Here is a 7,236-nt window from a genome sequence, read left to right on the forward strand (position 1 = left end):
TACAGCCCCGGGTCAGTTAGGCTCTGATAATACCCTAGCAGGTTAGGCTCTGGTTAACTAGTTTCCTGGAGGGCAGGTCTTGTAAAGAAAAACAAAGTGCTCCGGCTTATTTCAGAATGGTTCCTTTTCCTCTTCCCCTGCTGCAGACCCGAGGGGACCTTTCTCCACTATGTACTGAGAGAACCTGGTCAAGCTCCTGGAGATAACTAGCACACTATACTGTGGGACCCCTCTTTGACTTGGACCTCCTGGACTTTTTAACCCTCAGAGTTGTCCACTCTGACCCTCCAGCAATTCATCACTTACAGTTCACGTTTTCCTGCCCCATCGCTGGTTCCCACGAGGTTTCCGCTCCCGAGTATCAGCTGTGATCCTCCTGTTCGCTTGTCTCTCCAATCTCGGGGGCAAGGACTTGCTCGGCATCCTCCCCTTCTTACAGATCCAAGAAGAGTTCATTGCTTTTTCTGCCTGTTCAGCTGTTACTTGTTCTTGGGGTGGAGCGGTGATGCCCAAGCTCCTTACCTGTGGAACCAGACTCTCTGACAGGTTTTAATCTCAACAGATGAAAGGTATATATGCACATAATTTCAAAGTCAAATAACCCTGCAAGATTTACTCCAAAAAGTCGTAGTCCCAGACCCCATCGTTCCACAGCTGATTCCACTCCCCAGAGGCCATTGTCAGGTGATGATAAGTGCTATGGGGGAAATAAACGCAACAGAGGAGTTAAGGGGTGCCCTCCTGGTTGCAATTTTATTTATTTTTTTAACATTTTTTACTGAGTTATAATCATTTTACAATGTTGTGTCAAATTCCAGTGTAGAGCACAATTTTTTCAGTTATACATGAACATACATATATTCATTGTCACATTTTTTTCTCTGTGAGCTACCATAAGATCTTGTATATATTTCCCTGTGCTATACAGTATAATCTTGTTTATCTATTCTGCATATGCCTGTCAGTATCTACAAATTTTGAACTCCCAGTGTGTCCCTCCCCACCCCTCTCCCCCTTGGCAACCACAAGCTTGTATTCTATGTCTATGAGTCTGTTTCTGTTTTCTATTTATGTTTTTTTTTTTTTTAGATTCTCATATGGTATTTTTCTTTCTCTTTCTGGCTTACTTCACTTAGAATGACATTCTCCAGGAACATCCACGTTGCTGCAAATGACGTTATGTTGTCAGTTTTTATGGCTGAGTAGTATTCCATTGTATAAATATACCACTTCTTCTTTATCCAGTCACCTGTCGATGGACATTTAGGCTGTTTCCATGTCTTGGCTATTGTAAATAGTGCTGCTGTGAGCATTGGGGTGCAGGTGTCTTTCTGAAGTAGGGTTCCTTCTGGATATATGCCCAGGAGCGGGATTCCTGGGTCATATGGTAAGTCTATTCCTAGTCTTTTGAGGAATCTCCATACTGTTTTCCACAGTGGTTGCACCAGACTGAATTCCCACCAGCAGTGTAGGAGGGTTCCCTTTTCTCCACAGCCTCTCCAGCATTTGTCATTTGTGGATTTTTGAATGATGGCCATTCTGACTGGTGTGAGGTGATACCTCATGGTAGTTTTGATTTGTATTTCTCTGATAATTAGTGATATTGAACATTTTTTCATGTGCCTATTGATCATTTGTATGTCTTCCTTGGAGAATTGCTTGTTTAGGTCTTCTGCCCATTTTTGGATTGGGTTGTTTGGTTGTTTCTTATTAAGTCATATGAGCTGCTTATATATTCTGGAGATCAAGTTTTTGTCGGTTTCATTTGCAAAAATTTTCTCCCATTCCGTATGTTGTCTTTTTGTTTTACTTATAGTTTCCTTTGCTGTGCAGAAGCTTGTAAGTTTCATTAGTTTTTTGGTTTTTTTTTGCTTTTATTTCTATTGCTTGGGTAGACTGTCCTAGGAGAATATTTTTGAGATGTATGTCAGATAATGTTTTGCCTATATTTTCTTCTAGGTTTATTGTATCTTGTCTTATATTTAAGTCTTTGATTCATCTTGAGTTTATTTTTGTGTATGGTGTAAGGGAGTGTTCTAGCGTCATTGATTTACATGCTGCTGTACAGTTTTCCCAACCCCATTTGCTGAAGAGATTGTCTTTATTACATTGTTTATTCTTGCCTCCTTTGTTGAAGATGAGTTGACCAAAAATTTGTGGGTTCATTTCTGGGCTCTCCATTCTGTTCCATTGGTCTATATGTCTGTTTTTGTACCAATACCATGCTGTCTTGATGACTGTAGCTCTATAGTATTGTCTGAAGTCTGGAAGAGTTATTCCTCCAGCCTCTTTCTTTTTCTTCAGTAATGCTTTGGCAATTCTAGGTCTTTTGTGGTTCCATATAAACTTTATTATGATTTGTTCGAGTTCTGTGAACTATGTCCTGGGTAATTTGATAGGGATTGCTTTAAATCTGTAGATTGCCTTGGGCAGTGTGACCATTTTAACAATATTGATTCTTCCAATCCAGGAGCATGGGATATCTTTCCATTTTTTAAAGTCTTCTTTAATTTCCTTCATCAATGGTTTCTAGTTTTCTGTGTATAATTCTTTCACCTCCTTGGTTAGATGGGTTGCAATTTTAAATAGGACACTGAAAAGGTGATGTATAAATAAGGGCGGAGGGAGTGATTTATGTGAACACTTAGAGGATAAGCCGTCTGGGCAGAGAAATGACAAATGTAAAAGCCTGGGGGGAGCGGCGCGCCAGGCTGTTCTGGATCACTGCCTCCCACACTGATGTGTTGAGGCTGCCCAGGGGGTCTTGTTAAAATGTAGATTCTGGTCTGCATGGGACCAGCAGGTCTGAATGGGACCTGAGACACTCCATTTCCAATGAGCTCCCAGATGCTGTGGCCGCTGCTGGTCCAGCGACCACAATTGGAGTAGCAAGGTCCTGGAAAGAGGAGATCACTGGGGCTGGGGCAAAAAGAGTGAGCAAGTAAACTGAACCAGTGTCAGAAAGCTGACAGGGGACCAGATCCTGCCATGCCTTCAAGCACACTGTGAGGACTTGAACTGTTACTGTAAATTAGATGGGAGCAGGGAAGTGTGTGATCTGGCTTCTGTTTTAGAGGCATCTCAGTAAGAGCTGTGTTAAGAACAGACTGTAGGAGGGTCAAGGTGGTTAGCAAGCCATTGAATGAATCCAGGTGAGAGATGCTGGCGCTTTGGACATGGAGGTGGCAGTGGGAACGTGAGAAGTAGGTAGAGACGACAGGATTTCTAATGGATTGGTTGGAGGAGTAAAAGAGAAGAGTCATTGAGCACTTGGAAGGATGGAGTTGCCATTTCTGCCCCATCTCTCACATCCATCTTCTCTCTCCGGTTCCACTGTCACTGCTCTAGTCAAGCCCCATTAATTCTCAGTACTGTAACTGCCTTCTAACAGACACTGCAAACTTCTTGAGAAATGGCTTTGTGCACTCCAGGCCTTTGGAAAGACCTTACAGTTGCTTACAGAGTCCATAGTTTAGCGTGGAAGACCCTTCACAGGCTGGCCCATTCCCACACTTCCGGGTCATTACTCCCCTTCATGAACCCATTGCTCTCGTCCAGGGCTTCACAACCTTCTCCCCATCGTGATGTACCTGCCACGGAGGATGAAAAGCTCTGGGATACTGGCACATTCTGGCATGGCTGCCCTGAAGCCATCACACTGGCTTCCATTCAGCTTCATCTACTTTCGTTATATATACTTGAAGAAAACAACCCATTTGCACACTTCCCTTTCTTGTTCCTTTATCGTTGTATCACATTGCTGCCGTCAGTGCCACGCCATGTGGAGACCATGGACCAGCAGCGTCAGCACCACCTGGGAGCTGGATACAAAGGCAAGTTCCTGGGCCTCACCCCAGGCCATGAAACCACAATCTGACAGTAGAGCCTGGGAATCCATGTTTTCACGAGCTCCCCAAGTGATTCTTTCACATGCTAACGTTGGCCATCTAGTGGATAACGTCATACCTCAAACTGAATGTCAGTAGGTCCCTACACCGTGTTTGAGACCAACTGATCCAGACTAATGTGCTCAACCCTGGCTGTCCGGTAGGATTACCTGCAGAGCTTTCAATGAAATAGCGGTGCCTGGGCCCCCACGGCCGGCGAGCCTGATGGGACTGGCTGGAGTGGATCCAAGTGATTCTAACATGGAGCCAGGTCTGAGAACCCTGGGGGAATGGCAGATGGCTCTACATTCTGTTTCCCAGATGCAACCAAATTCTCTGCCTCCCGCTGGCCGCTCTACCTGGAGTGTGTCCGGGCCCTCTCCATCTTGTTGAACACATCCATTCTAGGAATAGGCTGAGCCCAAATACAGCTTCTCTTCAAACTGGACTTGGCTCCTCTTCTCTCAATTTCCTGAAGCCACGTGGCTGGCTTCTATGGCACTTGTAGCCAAATAAGAACCTCTTACATTGTTCTCTTTGTTAAGATAAGGCCTCATTCAATGAGGTGTTTCTCAAACTGTGTTCTGTGGAGTAGTAGCATTCTGTCATATACTTTTGTTTTTTTGGATCATACGTTTTTTTTTTAATGGAGGTACTGGGGGTTGAGCCTAGGACCTCATACATGCTAAGCACACGCTCTACCACTGAGCTCTGCCCCCTGTCATGTACTAATACTTATTTGTGGGATTGTTCATGGCCAAAAAATGAAAATTGAGAACTATTACACACCACGCAATTTCTGCATGTCACTCTCCAGGTGTTTCTCCCATCCCCAGACCACAGCTTCTCAGTCTTTTTTCTTTTTTCCTTTTAGTCTTTTTTTTTTTTTTTTTTTTTTTACAAAAGTTACATTTTCTCTCACAGAGCTGAAATTCACATAACATAGAAGTAACCATTTCCAAGTTCACGGTTCAGTAGCATTTGGTATACTCACAGTGTTGTGTAATCAACACCTCTTTCAAGTTCCAAAATGTTTTCCTCACCTTGAAAGGAAACCCTACTTCCATTTGCAGTCACCCCCCATTTCCATCCAATCCTCCAGCCATTAGACATGTTACTACTTCTTACTTTGAATCAATTTGCTCTTCAGAAAATTGGGGCTCTTGCTGTATCAGACCGTTAGGAGAAACTAGGCAGGTAACGAGGGTAAACTGCCCAGCACGATACGCATCGGGTACCTAGCAGTGGCTGGATCCTTACTTCACTTTCCCTTCCATCTTGTCATTCTGGTGTCCTAGATGTCAGATTCTACAGCGCTCAGAAGAAGAAGAAAGGCTTTGTAAATTTTCTTTGGGAAAATAAAAATATATCTCCCTGCTCTGAACGGTGGAACAAGAGTAGCTGCTATAAATACCATTAGCAAAAATCTATATTAAATTTCTATTTCTATTTTAAGACCCCTTTAATTTCAGAATTATTTTAGATTTACAGAAACGTTGTAAAGATAATACAGTTTCTGTAAACCTTCACCCAGTTTCCCCCATTGTTATCCTTTTGCATAATTACGGGACATTTGTCAAAACTAAGAAGTTAACACTGGCATATCTCTGTTCAGTTAAGCTACATCCTTCATCTGGATTTCACCAGTTTCCCCACTTACACACTTTTTCTACTCCAAGATCCAAGCAGAATCCCACACTGCAAATAGTTGTCACGTCTCCTTGGTCTTTTCTGTGACAGTTTTCCCTTTCCTTGCTTTTCATGACCTTGAGGGTTTTGAAGAGTACTGGTCAGGTATTTTGTAGAACGTCCCTCAATTTCAGTTCCTCTGATGTTCTCGTGATCAGACTGGGGTTAGGGGATTTGAGATGACCACGGGGGTGAAGTACCTTCTAATCACATCAGATCACATCAGGTAGCACATGGTACCCGCAGAACTTATCACTGGTGAAGTCAACCTCAAGCTGTGGTGTCTGCCAGGTTTTTGCACTGAAAAATATTTTCCCTTTTCTATACTCTGTTCTTTGGAAGTCAGTCACTGGTTACGCCCCTCCTCAGTGGGGAGGGAGAGTAGTAAAGCCGCCCTCCTAGAGTGGGCAGTACCAGTGATTACCTGGAGTTCTTCTGGAAGACTGGTCTCCTCCTCATTTATCATTCAATCATTTATCAGTATGGACTCATATGTATTTCTTTTATATTTTGGCTTATAATCTAGTTCTATGTTACATCTTTTGTTGCTCAAATTGTTCCAGTTTGGCCACTGGGAGATCTTTCAGACTGGCTCCTGTGTCCCTTTGACATGCTTCAATCCGTTTTTTTTCCCCCAGCATCTTAGCTTTTGATATACACTTTGGTTTTCTTCCCCACAAATCCACTGAAATTGCTTTAAGGTCCTTCAGGTTACAATGGTTTCTAGACTGTCAAGTCAAAGTCTACTTTTCTGTTGTTAGTTTATCTGACCCTTCGGTGATAATACTGTTAATCTCTTTCCTTCAAGTGGCATTTCACTTTCTAAAAATTCACTATGGAATTTTCAAACATGAACAAAGCTAGAGAAAAGAACATACTGAACCTCCATGCAGCCACCACCCAGCTTCAACAGTTCTCAGCATTTTGTTGACTTTGTTTCTGTTGTCAGCTCTCCCATGCTCTACCACTAGCATACTTTAAAGGAAACCCCGGCTGTCATGAGTTCAACTGTTAAGAGTTGGTGTCTTCAACAGATTAGAATTTAAAATATATATATATATATATATATATATATATATATATATATATATATATATATATATATATAAAACTGTAAAACAATTATTATACCTAACAGAATTTATCATTAATATCCTCTAACACTCTGTATTCAAATTTCCCCCCAAATTTTAATAATTAATTTGTTCAAGTTAAGATCCACACCAAATTCACACATCACATCTTATAACAGTCCCTCCCCCTGCCACCACCCCTTCTCCAAGACATACTTTTTAAAAGTCCATTTGTTGAAGAAACCGAGTTTTCTGTCCTGTCAGCTTTCCCAGCTCTGGATTCGGCTGGCTGGGCCTTCACAGTGGGTCTGAGCATGTCAGGCTGCTCCTGGAACTTCCTAAACATTGGTAATTAGGTGTGGAGTCTTAACTAGATTATTTTCATATGTGCAAAAATATTTGCAATATGTTTGATATATATTAATTTATCTATCTATATTTATCCTAATAATACATACATATTTACAAAAACTGCTTCACTGGTGGGGAAGTCAACTTCCTAATGCACCGCACTAGAAGCCGTATTGTCCAGCTGTGCCATTTCTGATTTTCCCTTCTGAGACACCTCTAGCTCCTGGTTTTCCTCT

Source organism: Camelus bactrianus, chromosome X (assembly GCF_048773025.1).
Source record: "Camelus bactrianus isolate YW-2024 breed Bactrian camel chromosome X, ASM4877302v1, whole genome shotgun sequence".
NCBI lineage: Eukaryota > Metazoa > Chordata > Mammalia > Artiodactyla > Camelidae > Camelus > Camelus bactrianus.